The sequence below is a fragment of the Balaenoptera musculus genome, chromosome 2 (genome assembly GCF_009873245.2).
Source record: "Balaenoptera musculus isolate JJ_BM4_2016_0621 chromosome 2, mBalMus1.pri.v3, whole genome shotgun sequence".
In the NCBI taxonomy this organism is placed as follows: Eukaryota; Metazoa; Chordata; class Mammalia; order Artiodactyla; family Balaenopteridae; genus Balaenoptera; species Balaenoptera musculus.
The window spans coordinates 45,212,437-45,230,270 of NC_045786.1; the positions used below are offsets into that span (position 1 = coordinate 45,212,437).

General features: G+C 38.3%; 1 protein-coding gene across 8 annotated transcripts in view; it reads left to right on the forward strand.

Annotated features, from left to right (window-relative positions):
* MCTP2 (multiple C2 and transmembrane domain containing 2) overlaps positions 1 to 17,834 on the forward strand; it is a 257,535-nt gene that overhangs the window by 16,205 nt on the left and 223,496 nt on the right. Inside the window, exon 2 of one of the 8 annotated variants that reach the window (XM_036843935.1) lies at positions 12,880 to 12,979. The exons of the other annotated variants lie outside the window; for them this stretch is intronic. The gene's annotated coding sequence lies outside the window, so the exon portion shown is untranslated. The remainder of the gene's footprint in view (positions 1 to 12,879; positions 12,980 to 17,834) is intronic. 8 annotated transcript variants of the gene reach the window in all.

Here is a 17,834-nt window from a genome sequence, read left to right on the forward strand (position 1 = left end):
TGGTCCTTCCATAGGATCCATGTTTCTGATATTACTGCTGAGACAGAGACGGCAAATAGCTGGCATAGAGCATTTGTTCCCCTTCTGAAGCCCATGGCAGATATTCATGTTGATGACATCATGTTTCCCGCTGAGCCTCAGAATCCTTTGCAATAACAGCTCTTTAGGCAGCTGCCATCAGTTGATCTGAGCTGGTCATCAGAAACCTAGTTGTCAACCAGGATAATTTGGGATTGAACTTTTCCTTTATGTTGGGGGAAAGCACACACAGACACACACATCCACCAAATACCATTGTACACATTGCTTTTATTTTTATGTGTATTTATTACGCAAACAGCATGATGTCAATACTAAAGAGAGTACAAACTAAAAATTCAGAAAGAAAGCAGGTATTCTCTGTGTTGAAAAAACTAGCCATTAACAGTTTTGCTGTGTTTCCTTCTAGCCTAGTCCATACTTACACATCATTTTCTAGAGCTGCAAACATAGATTAGGTACAGTTTCAGTTTGTGTGTTTTCCATTTAAAATTATATCATAAATCATTTTCCAGGTGGCTACATAGCATCAGAGAACTAATTTTTAATGGTGGCATTAATGAAGATTAGTGGTTCATATTTCTGTTCACGAGTGTGTGTATCTCTACAAATACATCACTGAAATAATATGCATTATGTGCTAAGTTTCCTAGGCTTATAGTACATTTATATTTTATATTAACCTGATTGTCACCTTGTGCAAACTGTGCGATGCATTCTGTTCTTCACCTGTGATCAAGGGGTAATTTAAAATTTCACGTGGTGAGCACGTATAGGGAGTTAGTAGAGAAGGCTATGAACCATGTGTTTTTGTATGGATTTTCTTTAATATACTCTAAATATAAAAACACATTAAGGCAAATCACTGGGCCCTCTAAAGAGCTAACACAGTGGAATAACCTTGAAAACAAATTTATCTAAGTGAATTTATACCGCATGATGGGGACTGAGAGTTGTGTATTTTTCCTTTTATTAGCTCAGGGAGGGTCTTTGTATCTCAACTGTATTAAATGCCATGAGCTCTGCAAGGTGAGATCACTCAGAGAACAATCATAAAATGAAGAAATGTGGCCTGAAACTATACATTTGATTTTTATGCTTATTTATAGAATCCAACACAAAGGACTAAGAGAGCAAAATCGACAGCATAGCCCAACAATTTTAGTACAAAAATGATCCTTTCGGGGAAAAAAAGCTATCTTCATTGTGTTATTAAATGTGAATCAGTGCTGGGTATTTATAGAGTGAGAAGCCATAGAAAATGTCCACCTAGTCAAGTTTTAGAAAGTATCCTATCCAAGTTAGAAGCAATACGTGGATATTTATATACTGACATAAGAAACACGACTATGGAAATTGATTTGAAAATTGTGGCTCTTGGGTGACTTTTGTTTGATTGACAGTGTATGGAGATGTGGAAATTTCACACAAGATATTTGGGCTGGGAGCATCTCTTGAAAAATCAGAGTGTTGGGACAGCCCTTGGCCACAGTGAGGAGGACCTTTGCTCCAGGGAGTCCTGTGTGTTCTCTGGCTTGCCTCATCCTCCAGCACAACTCATCTGCCTGTGTTCCTGTTTTTCTTCTGTGGCACCCATGATCGCCTGAGATTTGGACCCTGCTACGGACACACTTGTCTTATTATTTTACCTAATGCATCCTCTTACATGGTATCACTTTATATATCCATATGTTCACTCCAACTAGGCTTAAAAATCAATTTTATAACTTATTTAAAAAATTTTGAATTGTCAGAAAATAAACATAACATAAAATTTACCACCCTACCCATTTCTAAGTGTACTGTTCAGTGGCATTAAGTACATTCACATTGTTATGTAACCATTACCACCATCTGTCTCCAGAACTCTTTTCATCTTGCAAAACGGAAACTCCGTACCCATTCAACAACCACTTCCCATCTTTTCATCTCCACAGACTCTGGAAGCCACCACCATTCTATTATACTTTCTGTCTCTATGAATTTGACTACTCTAGGTGCCTTATAATATGTGGAATCATTTCGTATTTGTTCTTTTGTGACTGGCTTATTTCACTTAGCATAATGTCCTCAAGGTTCATCCATGCTGTAGCATCTATCAGAATTTCCTTCCTTATTAAGGCTGAATAATTTTCCACAATTTGCTTTTGTATTCATCAGTTGATGGACAGTTGGGTTGCTTCCATCTTTTGGCTATTGTGAATGATGCTGCTATGACCCATGGTTGTACATATACCTCTTCAAGTACCTGCTTTCACTTCTTTTGGATATATATTCAAAAGTGGAATTTCTGGAACAGATGGTAATTCTGTGTTTAATTTTTTTGAGGAGCCATGTATACTGATTTCTATAGTGGCTGCACCATTTTACATTCCTACCAACAGTGCCCAAAGGATTCCGATTTCCCTAGATCCTCACCAACACTGGTGATTTTCTGTTATTTTTTTTAACAGTGGCCATCCTAATGGGTGTGAGGTGGTATTTCATTGTAATTTTGATTTGCATTTCCCTAATGATTAATGATGTTTTAAAAGTTTACTATAGGTGCAAAAAGCGACCTTTTGAATTGTCATTGAAAAAAAATTACCCAGAGAGGCAAAAGATGTGGATTTTAGTCAAGTCTGTATCCTAATTAGCCATCTGATCTTCAGTTCCATTTAACAGATGTGAATTAGACCTCTGCCAAGCGCTGATGGCTGCACTGGGTGCCACAGGGAGGAGAAAAATAAATCACGATTTTTTCATTCATGTCTCTGGTTTATAGTTTTCTTGTCTTTGAAAGTAAAACGGCTGAAATCTTTTCTAATTCTGAAGATTTTAACCTATGACCTAAGGATGTAAGTATAATCCAGGGTCTCTTCAGACTAGGTAGGATTGCCTGCCATCAAAATACAACATGAAAACTTTAATGTTGAGGGGAAAAGGAAATGGTGAGATTTTTGAGGAGTCTACAATTAAAATCTGAATTTTATATATTTACAACTTTCACTTAGTCTTAATTTATGAGTTTGATTTTGAAAATTTAACCTATTTTAATCAGATAATACTATTTATTACATTGTCACTGGCATAAGACTACAGAGAATTTCTCTCCTCTTCACAGCAAAGCTTCTTGAGAGGGTGTCTCTTGTCATATCTTGCTTTCCTGCCTTCTCAGTGCTCTGCATTCTGGCTTCTGTGTTCCCGAGGGCTCTACTGCCCTCCCAATAGCCAAAAACAATGGATGCACTTTAGCTTTCTTCAGCCGACTTCTCTGAAATATTTGAAATGGTTGGTCTCTCCCTCTTTGAAACTCTTTCCTGTCTCAGCTTCCTTGATTGCTCCCTTTTCCTCCCTAGCTCTCCTGTGCCTCTCTGGAGAGTGCTCAGGTTTTATTATAAGTTGTTTTTTTTCTGTGCTGCCACTAAAAGTATGTGATCCCTATGGTTCTGTCCCTAATCTTGTTTTCTTTTTACTTTACACACTGGCTTGGGAAAGGGGGAGGGTTCCTATTCTCCTCATTTCTGTCCAAACCTTGTTCTTAAACTGTAAACTTGGACAACCAGTTGGGCTGTGTAGTCTGTCTCCAATTTGATAACTTATCAGTCCTTCCGACTGAAGATATTCAACGTGGAATTCATCTTGTTTTCTGTAAATGGCTCTTGCTTTTACTTTCCTGTGTTCATTGGTAGTTTCCATGGATTCCCTGCTCCCAGTCTAGAAACCTTGGACATCTGCCTTTGCCTTACTCCTACCCGCCCAACACATATAAGCAAATAGATAACATAATTCAGCTTCTCAACTAGTCCCCTCATCTCTATTCTAATTACCATCTCCTTGGTCTATGCCCTTACCATGATGGGTTGATCCATCTGAAGTGCTCTATTAGCATCTTATTCTTAATACCTCATAGACCACACTGTATTGAAATTGTTTTGTTCTCTCTCCTACTGAACTGAGTGCCTCAGGAGAATGATAAGTGAATATTTTATTCCTTGAGCTAATACCTAGGGAAGAAAAATCATACCCTCATTACCATTGCACCCCAGTTTTTTAAAAAACTCATAAAAACATGAACAGTATGATAGTTCCTTTTCATGTCAAAGATTTAATTCTGTTTCAGTATTCATAGAGTTGTAACCCTTAAAATCCAAAGATGGAAAAAGAAAGTTTTCTCATTAGTTTTAAAAAAAATCTTGTATTGTTTTAGCTCATTGGTGGGTTGAAACCAACATCTGCTTTTAACGTGGCTTTTTATGCTCTAGAGCACACTGTTTACTTTCACCTTCAGTGACTCAGATTTCCAACTGTATAAATCAGGGTTGCACATGCGTGCACTGAAATGACGGGGCAATGGTGGGTGACATGATAGAAAGCTTTCAATACTTCGATGGTGGATTGGTGACAGCAGATGCTTTCTTCATAGCATTTGGATATTTTTATAGTTACTTTCCACTTGCTTCTGTTTATTATTGCTGCTTATTTCATAGGGTATTTAAATACCATCACTTTTTTAATTAGCCTTTGTAATTTTCTGTATTCTTTTTCACTCTAATGCATCAATAATTATGTCATCCACCACGTCTCTTTGGTTTTTTTAAATTCTTATTTTATAATTTTGACTGATTTACACAGAAGAGAGATTTGGTGATCCCTAGTTAGTGATGGCAGTGTGGCTTAAGGTATAAGCACAGATTTTGTGGTAAGAGAGAAGCTGGTTTAAATCCTGGTACTGCCACTTACTAGCTGATGATTTGCTTAATATTTCAAATCCTTGATTTATTCTCATGTTTAATCAGAATAATTTTGTGTACCTCTATTATGGTTGTGGGGATTCAGCAAACTCTTAGAGAAAAAGTATTCAGTAGAGGGCTTGCCTATAGTTATCACAAAATAAAGGGTCACTATTTATCATTCTTGAACTAATTACCCACTTGATTTGGAAATTTGACAAATGTGTCCAACGTATGTTTTCTTGAAGCAGTTATTTCCTACGTGGATGAAGTTGAGATCAACAAAACTGAGCTATACAAATGTTAAGAAAACACAGATTTTATGTTCTGATAAATACTAAGTTGTAGACATATTTGTTGGATAAATGAACGAATTTAAACTGTCTTTCTTGTCCTTATGAGATTAAACATTACTTTATCATTGAGCACAACCTTAGATGATTGATGACTCTTATTTAGAAACTGATGACTCTTTATTTAGAAACTAATGACTTTACCAGAGAGAATTTTCAAACTCTGTTGCATTGCATGTAATTTCAACAATGTCACTGTATCATTTTTCTAAAGCTTGAAGTTTTCCGATAGGTTTAATCTAGCATTTTTGTAAAAGATGTATTACGCTTGGGAAGGGTCAGTAATATGATGGCAAAGCTGGGGTTGATGGAAACACAGCTTTTCTGAATCGCCCATTGGGAGATCAGACATGTTCCTCCTCCTCTTTCTAAAGATAACTTTCAATAGATAGCATTGATTAATACTTTAAAAATAGTCCCTAACACTTTGAGCTTATAGCTACACACTGAATTTCCTGGTGAAATGATCCATCTAGTCAGGACTGTTGACTGAAATGATTTCTAATATATTTTTACAGAAGACTGCTGAATTTCAAATTTGGTCAGCCAGGCACTTTGGAGACCTAAGAGAGAAACAGGATTAGAAGATCTTTTTAGATTTGTTACTGTTTCAAGTAGAGAGATTTTCTTCTGTGGGACTGAAATCTTTGGTATTAGCAATCATTTGGATGTAAACAGCTAGAAAGTTGACTGTTAATTTTTTTTTTGTTTAGCAGTTTTGTTTTTGTCATAGCACTTATCACCATCTAACATAATAATATTTTAATAATTATTTATTTTATTTGTACCTGTTTTCCCTGAGTAGTGATGAATTCCATTTAGATAAAGACCTCCAAGCAGCGAGAGTGTACACCGTGAGGAATCCTGGGGTGTTTTAGTAGAAGGGATTGGAGGAGGTCTCTCTGGGTTTATGCTGGATGGTTTTAAGGAAGAACCAGGGGAGGCTGGGACCACCTCCAAGCTGCGTGCTGTCCTGAAACCAGGGCAGTTTAACAATTGACTATTCCAGTAATCTTTGCTCAGGAGATGGGAAGAATAAAGTAAAGTTGTGGGAGCTGGTATGAAAGAAATAATCACTCACAACAGTAGGGGGTTAATACAATGTTTGGCAGCTATGGTGTGATCTTGGGGAACATGTGTTCTATTGACTTTGCTGCTGGACCTCTCTCTCTGTAAGTATGTCACAGTGTGAATTTTAGTAGGGATGATTTTTCTTAAGTGTCCCATGAAAAGTTTTGTCTTTTCTTCACAGCCACATTCTAGTGTCCAGAACAATTCTTGACATATGGTAAGAATAAAATACAGGCACCCATCCCCTCCTCCCATGTCTGTTGAAGGAATAACAACTTTTTTTTTTTTTTTTTTTTCTTTAGACATCTTTATTGAAGTATAATTGCCTTACAATAGTGTGGGAATAACAACTTTTATTGATGATATACTTTACTTGGTCCTTAAGCTGTTCGCCTACAAAATATGGGGCTCCTTTCAGACAAAAAGGAAAGTCCCAGTAAATACTTGCAAAAATTTGCATGGCACTGTTTAGATTGACAGGCTATTATAATGTCCTTAGTGAATATCAGGAAGGCAGCTGGCTTAGGGATTGGTCTCTTTTCTGTGAGGGTGATTCTCAGTGAAGTAAAGGACCTTTTTGAGAGGAAGTATAACTTTCTCAGGTTCTTGTTTCCTGCATGGACCTTTTTGAGAGGAAGTGTAACTCTCTCATGTTCTCATTTCCTGCGTGGATGGAATAGGCAGTGGATAATGTAAGATGTGGTATAGGATTTATGGATACGCTTTATTGAAATCTGAATAATCAGAAAGCTCAAAACGAAAAAGTGAATAGTAAACCAAAGAACCTTTGATCCTTTAAGCTGGTCTCACTCCTCTGACTCTTGTGTGAGACAGAGTCTCCACAGCACCCAGTATGGTCCTTAAAATATACACCGAATAAGATCCATCCTCTTACCGACCTCCCCCTCCCCTCCCCTCCCCCTCCCTGCTGCACTGACTTCCCAGCTTACTTAAAATAAAATCTAAAGTCTTTGTCGGGCCAACCTCTTCTCTGATGTCATCTCTTCCTACTGCCCACTGGGTCCTGCAGGTCTGGCTGTGTTGACTTCTTCGCTCTTCCTAGGATACAGGGAGCATGCTTCTGGATTTGGGCTTTGCATCGACTCTCCCCTCTGTCTGGAATCCTCTTCCCCAAAGAGCCAGTGTTTTTCCCCCTCCTTGTCACTTAGATGTCTGCTCCTATGTTCCTTCTTCCTCTGTGAAATGGCTCCATCGCCCCCTCCATGCATATATATCCCCACTTCAAGAGAGCAGATCCCTCTGATTGATTTGGCCACTGAATTGTTGAATACACAAGAGGTCAAGTCAGGCTTGGGAAGCTGTTCCTGAGAGTCCATTTAAAAGAACTTTCAGAGTTTATGATAGATCAGACCGAATTCAACCTTATCTCCTATACATTTTGCATCTGCAGCAGTGCTGCATGTTCACTACAACGAACTGAAAGCATTACGGAGAAAACTTGTTTTGTTTTGGAAATGTCACCATTTAAAGAATATTTATGGTCCATTCGGCACATTGACCTTTCATTGTGCTTCAGTCTCATGAGGGTTTCTAACTCCTGTCTCTTATTCACGATGCCACTGCTAAATCAAGGCTTCAGTGAACCAGATTTCTGTAACCCCACTTTATGTTAAATGGGTTTATTTTAATGTTGTAAGCTTGAATTTCTGCTCTAATAGTGAGTGACTCCTTTCTCAAAGGAGATGCAAATCTTTTTTTTTTTTTCCCTACCTCTGCCTCATCACCTGGGTCCAGAGAAAGGCATCTGTATCTACTTTTGAAAATGCAAATTATATGAATGGGCCGGAGGAAGCAACAGGAAGCAGTGTATAGTGTAGTTTGTAAATGTTAGGGTAAAGTTGAGACCAATGAGATCATTTGTTGAAATTAAAGTTCCCCAAGAGAAACACCCTTTAGCAGAGGTGGCAGCAGTGTTTACTGAAAACCCTGTTTAAATCAAACTTGGGTTTTTTCTTTCAAAACAAGCACGTTGCCTATTTAAGCTTGTCTGGTTTGTATTACGTTGTTACCTGATACTTTCTTCTGAGAGAAGAGACACAGTTCTGAAAATAGTCATTGCCTAAAGGGGAAAAACAAATTCTTCTCTTAGTATTGCAGGCTTTTTTTTTTTTTTTTTTTTGGTTTTTGTTTTTTTTCAGCAGATTAAAGGATTTCACTGTCCAGGTGCTCTAGAAATGTTCTCTGCATGCTCTTTTGATCAGACATCCTATTAGTGGATACTTTTTGAGCAGGCACACCCAATATTTACTTATAAATTATGTACATGTGCTGTGGTATTGATAGTACATGTATTATTAAACATTCACAAAAATAGAAATTAAAAGGACACATTAGATCAGTCTGAATGGAAGTCCCAGTGTTTTCCGTGCACATCCCATGGCTGTTCTGGTCCCTCCATGGGGCAGGCTCAGTGCATCCTGGGGACTGCCTCCCCTGAGCCTCATGGGTTTGCAGGATCTCCGTGAAAATGCACCATGAAAAGGTGCTCAAACTCTGCACAGGGAGAGGCTGGAGAGAGAGTAATCTGCCAGTGGTCCTGAAAGTAATCTGCTAAACTCACTGCATTCTTCATAACATGTTAGAGTGCATATGGTGCCTGGTGTGGGGTGGTGATCAGGTTGCAGAAGTTCATGCTCCACGTCTGTTTCTGTTTTTGTTCTATTCCTGCAGCTGTTACTGCTGCTTTATGTCTCTTGAAAATGGAAAGATTTTTTTGGAAATGGAAAGTTTTTAAAAAATTTTATTTGGTAGCAAATTCTGACCTGAACTCTCAGGAAGCTATTTGGTCTCTGTGTCATTTAGTGTGAATCTTATGTTTGACTATGGGATGCTGACTCAAATACCATTTAGGTTGTTACATAATACACAGCACTTTGTAAAATTTTAAGTTCTATATTCTGAGACAAACCTGGCCCAAGATTTTCATATAAGGAATGTGGAAATGTGCTGCTCTTGCTTCTTTGAAGCCTAAATCGCCCTGTTGTTCAGGTTCTTGCTGTAAGACCACTTTTTTAAAGGATACCTGCATTTTGAGGGTCTTGATTACTTGAAAAGGCTTACTCAAATCTTTGCCGTGGAAAAGAGTGTACCTGCCCTGATTTGGTCACTTGTGCCAATATGGTCATTTCTGCCTTATGATGATAGGATGGAACAGTAGATGACTGTAGTCTAACCTGTAATACCCTCCTCACTGTGCCCTTTCCAGGTCCCATACATTTGGTGAGGAGCCTTTCACCTCATTGTTCTTTATCTTTCTCAACCTCCCATCCCCCTTTTGCTAGTTACCAGCTGGATCATTTGCCTTATCTCAGGAATATATGAAAAGCCTCTACCCCGGCCTCTAAGACTGTTCTACTTATGCCAGCCCTGCTTCTACCCTCATTATGTCTGTTTTCTCTACCCGCAGAACCTTGCTGGACCTTTCCTGGGGATTCTGGTCACTGAGCATCTCAGTGGAGATAAAAAGTCTAAGCAAAATTCCTCTCAACTCAGAATCCAATGGGACTTCCTCCAGCATGGTGTATTCAATTTGAGAATGCTCCACCATCTCTTTGTCATTCCTTCCTGAGGCTGCAGGCTGCCCACTGAGACAAGGTCCACTCAGCGTTCCTGCTGTTCAGCTGTTGGCATCATCTCCTCATCTCTTGATCATAGGGTGGAGCCCCCCTTGACAGGCTGGCATGCTTTTAGACTGACCATTCCAGTCCTTCTTTTCTTACTGGGCCCTCATCTTCTCTCACCCCTCAGCACAGGTGGAATGGCTGGACATACAGGTTGTAGCCAGATATGCAATGGGGTTTCAAATGCCACATGAAGGACTGTGAACTTTTTCCTACAGGCAGTGCAGGAGCCATTACAGGGGATTCTGTCTCTACTTTGGTAAGACCATTGCTCTGGGGGTGTAGAAGAGAGTTTGCAGAGGAGAGAGGCTTGGGAGTAGAGGCAGAGGCTCAGAGAAAACCCTGTATTTCATTCCAATTGCAAACTGTTAATTTAGTTGAGTACTTTATTGCTTGACTGGTAAAACGGCCTGGCAGAGTACAAAGCACATGGATCCTGAGCTAGACAGCTGTGGCTTTTAGTGATAACTCTGCCCCCAAAAGCAAAGCTGTTGACTCAGGGCAAGTTAATCTGTAAAGTAGAGATTTGAATGATTATTCATAATCTCTGCAGGATTTTTATGAGTATCCTATAAATTAAGTTTGTGATGTGTTCTGAGTACCAGGAACATAGTACACTCTCAGTAACTGTTGTTAGTCCCCTCCACGCCACCGTGAGATATTTGCACTGAGGTCCGACCTTGTGAAATCCTGGCATATGAAGTTGATTCTTTTGGTATTCCAAATAGTGTCTCTATTAATGGACATAGATAGTATTAGTTAGGTTATGTTAATAAAAGGAATAGTTTTTCTAACCATATACTAGGCTATTAAATAAAGTTCCTGCTTGACTGGTATTTAAGTCTTTTTGGAATGATTTCATGCCATAGTTTAAAACTAGTGATAAATGTGTTTCCCGTTATGCATAACTTTGGATGGAACATCCCATTAAGACTGTGGTCTATATGAGGTTATAAAACTTTGTTGAATAGGAAACAATATTTATTTCATAATTTCTTGTATATGTCAATCTGATTAGACAGACACTTCATTACTTTTGGGAAATTAATAAGTTAATGATTTATACTCTTCCCATCTAATTATTGTCATTATACATTTTATTCAAGCAATATAATCTATATTCTTTTATTCAGAGTAATTTAGCTTATTTTAAAAGATAAAAAATAAATTATGCTTAAAGAATTTTTGGTTAAAGTCACATAAACTATCTTAGTGTTATTAAGCACCAGGATGTGAAACTTTACAATATTCTTATTATGCAGTTAGCATTACGTTATTTCATGGTACCATTTAATATATGTAGTGTTTGCTAGCTGAGCTTCCTTTGCAAAGAATTATTTGATGATTGTGGTTTTAATTTGTGCAGTGTATGTGTGTTTTAGTTATTGTATTCCCTAGTCTGTTTTATAGCAACTTATAATATGAACTGTTTCTTTTGGGAGATGACTAGGACATTGCTGGAAACATATTGGCCTAGCATCATTTGTCAAGATCAATGGTCTATAAACTCGCTCTTAATTTTAACTTTAATTGTGAAAACAAATTCAACAATGGCTACAAGATTTATGTAAGTCATAGCTGCAGTGTTTATAGGTTCCATTTAACATGCATTTAACATATTTATTGCTTCTCAAAGTGTATTTTAAAAGATTTGTGTTCGATTACTTTAGTTGCAAAATAAATTGGGCATATAACTCCTCTGTGGAAAAACAGATTATTATTTCTTCTTTATAGTACAAAACAGACTCTTGACTTAAATCTTTGTGACCATAAACCTGTTTTCTAAGCAGGACAGGATACATTATGCACTTGGGTTTTTGGCTGAATACTGACTGGACAAAATGTCTATCCAAAGAGACATAGAGTTGATTCTCATTATTCACTATAGTTATCTTTTAGAAAGTCACCATGATCACTAAATTAGTGAATAATGGGTCATTACTCATAAGGGAAATACAGGAATAGGTTCCTATAAGCTTCCAGTCACATTTTGTCAACCTATTAATACATAACCTTGTTTTGTATGTGTTTCTGTTTAAAGATACCTTATTTAATATATATTATTGACTCATTAACATGGAACTCACAGCCAACAGCTCTGTAACTCATGCCTGAACAAAGCTTAACTCCCACAGGTATTTTCTCCACAAGACACAGCATAGCCTACTTGGGCTTAGGGACATTAGACAGCACTGCAACACTGTGTCTGGGGCCATTATAAACAGCAGGATTGCCAAGAAAAAGCAAAAAATGCGAAAAAGTGGCACTCAGTGGACCTCAAAATGGTTATTTGTTTACAGTATGAGATCTGAGACAGGATGCGAGAACCTCACCTTGTTTGACCGCAACTGGGAATGTGTGCATTGGGCAACTCCAATTTTTTGTCACCCTGTGGCAGGTCCGTGAATGGACCTGGAAAGTACTGCTGGGGTTACAAATACATTTTAGTGAGTAGGCGAATTCACAAATACAGAATTCATGAATAATGAGACTCAACTGTAGTTAGGATAAAGTAATGTTGAGGCCACATGTATGCCTTGAATGACAAGTTGAGTAGTTAAACTGTTCCTTCCCAAGAGCTGGATCTGGTAGAAGTGAGTAGAGCTAAGCTTTCCTACTGGGAAGGGCTGGATTCTCTACCTGATGCTAACACTTGAGACCTGTTAGGTGTTCCTCGCCTCTTCTGGGTCACGGTCCCTGCCTCCACTTGCACGAGTGAATTGCCTTTGGCCTGCTATGACTCTGCAGTTAGCTTCTCCATCCTGGCCTGGTCTCTGAGTTGGGAGACATTAAGAGTGTGGTGATTAAGAAAGTGGGCTGTGCATTCCCATGTCCTGGGTTCAAATTTTGGCTCTATCACTTACTACCTGCCTGCCCTCGGACAGGGCTCCTCAGCTTTTTTGCACATTCTTTTCTTCTCTATAAAATGGGTATAATAATGTATTATATGATATCCGATATATATCAGATATTTAAGACAGGAGTTGGTGCATGAGCCCTCACATGTAAACTATCAATCCACTCAGTTATCCATACCCAACTCGCCTTTTCATTTTTCTTTAGGATTTGATGACGCACCACCAACAAAAACAACACCCCCAAAAAAAATTTAAGGAAAAGAATTACGGTGAAAAGTTCCAAAGTGTGAAAAGGTGAAGCTGAGGTGATGCTACAACAAACTGTTGGGTTAGGGAGAGAGAAACTCTCAGTTTGGCCCTGGGTTGACCAGTTCCCAAAAAGAAAGGCCTGATTCTCATTATCTTTTACATAAAAGCAGTTGTTCAGGAAGCACACAGCTATTTCTGGAACTGAATAATTTCTTTCTTGGTTCTTCATAGGACCCCTTGGTATTCAGATGCCAGTTACACAGATTTGTAATACGTTTGTGTGTACCCGTGTCTCTCTCTCACCTTGGAGTCTTGGAGGCTGGGTGTTATCTCATTGATTTCATCTCCAGGTCTAGCGCGGAGATGGTAACTCTGCTATGGAATCCCTGCTTCTGATGATGTGATTGCCAACACAGCTGTCTCTACAAGAGCCCTGTGTTTGCTCTTCCCCTGATTTTATCATGGATCACAGACATGCAGCTCTAGTGCAGAAAAAGGCATTGGGTGTTCTGTATAGATACTGAAGGCATAAGAGGCAGATAAAGGGGCTGAGTCTAGGGTGGCTTGTGTATGGGGCCGCATGGACTTGGAGGACACAGTGGCTGGGGCCCTAAAGCCATATACTCCATGCTTTTGGTTCATGCCCCTTGATTATGAAATATTTAAACACACATACCCCTGTGTATGCATTTGTTTACCTGTAGATTGCATATATGAAGTTCAAAACTCATGTAATTTATACATTATAATGTGCATTAAGAAGAGGTTGAAAAAGAAGGACGACAGTTCTCAAAGTAGATTGTAGAGATAGTTGCATAACTCGGAAAATTCACTAAATATTATTCATTCAATTACACACTTAAAATGGGTGACTTTTCTGTTATGTAAATTAAGCCTTCATAAAGAAGTTTAAAAAAGGAAGGATGAGGTGGAGATGGAATTAGCAGTATATAAACATCTTAAAACGTATTATAAATATAAAAACCCCTTTTATTCTCATCCAATGTATTGAGAACTAAATACTATGGTTATTAAGAGCAATGTGATTAAACAGAATCCTTAACGTTTTTAATCACTTAATTGTTTTATTAAAAAGCTCATTTTAGGAGTCTAAGTACCACTCTATTACTTTCGCCTGTGCTTAATTATCAGCATTCTCTTTAGCCCATAGTTTCTTTGCAAGGATCTTTTTCAGTAAAACTTGGTAACATCTTTAAACGTCTTTAGCCAGTTGTGTGGGTGCACGCACATGTGTGCGCACTTACACACACACACACACACACACACACACACGAGTTTCTCAGTTTGCAGCACAGGGATCCTGAGAAGCTGTGGCCTGTGATCTCTGTACTGTGAAATTTCCATTTTCTCCTCAGAGCAGCTCAAAATCGCTTGTGATTGGCTGATATATGGATTAGGTGTGGGGACCACGTTCTCTTCCCTTTCCTGACTTTATTAGCACCTTTCACTAGGGGAATTGCATGTGTATACTTTTTGGTTTGTTTGTATTTTTATTATTATAATTTCTTATCTGTCTCCTCCTTCAGGATGCACACTCCCTGAGTTCAGGGACTTTGTTTTGTTCATTGTGGCGTTGCCAGCACTTTGATCCATTCTTGGCACAAATTCATGGCTCAGTAAATATTGTCAAACGAGTGAATCAACCCGTATATTAAATTTTAGCAATGGTTAATTCTTCTCAATTTAAAAATAAAGATAACTATACGTAGAAGTTCTGTTACTTAATTCCTGCCCACACTGAGATATGTACACTCAACTTTGGAGACCACTGCCTGTGGGTGTGTGTAATGTGAGGAGCAGAAGAGGAGGTGAGAGGTAGGGAGGGAAGCAACACAGGCACGGGGCCAATAAGAAATATCCTGTACTGAGAGATCAGACACTCTCTTCTGGCATCTGGCATTTGGGTCAGACCCACCTTACCAGTATTAACTTATAAAGGGAAGGAGTGAAAGAGCTAAATCAGAAAATGAAATAGGTAAATGCAATTCCTCATTTAGAACAATGTAAGGCATTCTTGAAGTACAGTGCAAAAGGGGCTGCTGGTGGTGGTTGAGGGATTTGTAAGATTGGAAGAGTGACATTGTGACATACAACTCTCCACAGTGGCAGGACTGGCAAGGACCAGGAAGTACTCAGGTGACTTGCATCATTTCGGTTTGTTTTAAAGAACTCCCTTGTAGTGTGGTTAAAATCCAGTTGGTTCAGTTTTTGTTTTTTTTTTTTAAATGATTAGTTTTATTGAGGTGTAATATACATAGACTAAAATTTGCCCTTTGGAGGTAAATAGTTGTCTGAGCTTGAGAGAAACAGTCATGCAACCACTACCACAAACATGATATAGACTGTTTCTTATCACCCCTAAAGTTCCCTTGTCCTCTTTTGTAGTTAATCCCCTCCTTTTCCCCAGCCACCACTGATCTTGTTTCTGTCCATATAGGTTTCCCTTTTCCAGAAGGTCATAAAAGATGGTATCATACAGTATATAGCCTTTTGTGTTTGGCTTCTTTCACTTAACATAATGCTTTTATGTTGATATCTATGTTGTTTTGTATATTAAAAGTTCATTCCTTTATATTGCTGAGTAGTGTTCCATTGTATGGATGTACCATATCTTTAAAATCCATTCACTAGTTTTGGGAGAGTTGGGTTCTGTTAAGTTTTTGATAATTCTGAAAACAATTTCCATAAACTCATGTACGGGTCATTGTATGGACATCTGTTTCAATTTCTGTTGAGTGAATACCTATAAGTGGGATTGTTGGGCCGTGTGGTAAGTGTATGTTTAATTGTATAGGAAACTATCAAACTGTTTTCCTAAGTGTTTGTACCAGTTTGCATTCCTATCAGCAACACAGGGAAGCTCCAGTTGCTCAGCATCCTTGCCAGCACTTTGTGTTGTCCATTTTTTGCTTTTGCTTGTTTGTTTGTTTGTTTTTGGTTGTTCTAGAAGATAGTTGGTTTAGTTTTGAGTGTAATGGTATGGGCATGGTCTTACGTTCATTTTTCTCTTTTTAATTCTTTAATTTGTTGTTATCACTTCTCTTTTTCTTGAGGAGGTCTTCCACCTTGCTTTTCCCCTTCACTGACTTTGTTTGTATAGACTGTAGGATTAACACCTCATTAAATACTGTCCCAGTTCTATTTCTGCATATTCGTAGTATGCATTACACACTACTTTGCTCCCTGCTGAACTCTTACTGTTAGATCATGAACTTCTTGTGGGCAGGTTTCTTGCCACTCGGATAAGAACCAACAGGCACTCAGGTAACATTCTATGTTGATTGAGTTGTAGGGGATAAGAAAGAGTAGAGTCAGTCTTGAAAAAATTATTTTAAAAAGACTCTAATTTATAATCTTTTGGTATGTAAGGTGTTCTTGGTAGTTTTTTTAGGACTTAAGAGAAGCATATTTGCCAGCTTTTCAGTTCTGAATTGGGGATCAATTGGCAGAACGCTGTTATTGATATTATTGTTTAAGCTATTAGTATAAGGACTTTTCAATTGCTTATTAAATTAGTTACATCACTATGTGTTCTTCTTTTAGTTCGTCACTTCTGAAGTGCCCATTGAAATGCCTCCTGTCGAAGCAGTTAGGCTTGTTTGGGCTTGGTTTCAAATTCTGCCAATTTTCAAACTCTCTTCAAATTCAGTTGTAAGCATAATTAATGTTTTAGACAGATAATAATATAGATTTATCCCTACAGCTTTGGTTATCTTGGGTCATATCATTTCAGTGATCGTATTATAAAGATTTGGGCTTGGTTTCAAGTTCTACCAATTTTCAAGCTCTCATCAAATTCCATTGGAAGCATAATTAATATCTTAGATAATAATACAGATTTATCCCTATAACTTTGAGTGTCTTGGGTCAAATCTTTTCAGTGACTGCATTATAAAGACTTACTGAAAACTGATGTCTCAGTATTAATTTTTGGTGTTTCTTATATAAGTACTCTCAAGTGGATATAGCAACTTTGATAAGGATTGAATTTATAAGGCTCACATGTGTATGATCATGCATTGCTATGGACAGTTTCCTAGTATTTCGTGTTAGTTATTTCTCTAAGCACGTTTTCATATATATAGTTCCAAAGAAAATCTCACCTGAGTGTTTTCCAAAGAGCCCATTGTATTCCCAAGCCCACAGGCAAATTTTTATTATTCCAAGGACTTGAAGGCTCAGCTCTCAATATTCTGAAGAATATTATGTTATTCTCTGTCCTGGACATTTGTATTCCAACTCTGATATTTAACAGTGCTGTTTCAGAGTTTTAAATAAGAGGGGGGGGGATGCCCAAAACAAATGGTTTCAACAGAGAAGATAGTTCAACTTTAAAGTGTTTCACTCATGCATCCATCTTTCTTACAAATTTTGTTCCAATCACCAGCTTTCTGCTAGCAGGGTAAAACAAGGGAGGGTGGGCAGGGACTGTACTAGTGGTTCCAACTTGTGGGGGTAGTGTGCCTGTTGAGGGCTTTTGAAAATATGTATGATGTTTCTGATTGTCAGAAGGATGAGGGGACATTGCTGGTATTTGAAGGTGAGGTATGGCATTTGAAGGTGAGGTATGGCATTGATAACTGCTATCCTGCAATGTGTAGAACAGTCCCATACAATGAAGAATTGTCCTGCTCCAAATGCTAGTAATATCCCCCGTGCCACCGAGCAGTGCTGAACTAGATGACCCTGTGTTTCAGTTCCCAGCACTGTGGACCTGAACAAGTTGCATTTTCCTCACCTGTAAAGTTGGAGTAAAAGTGCATATTGTATAAGATCATTGGGAACATTGCTGATGATGGAAGTAAAGCAGTGAACACAGGACCAGATACATAGTAGGAAGTAGCAAGGCATCATTGGCTCGAGTGGCTTTCCAGCCTACTCAGTGTAAAA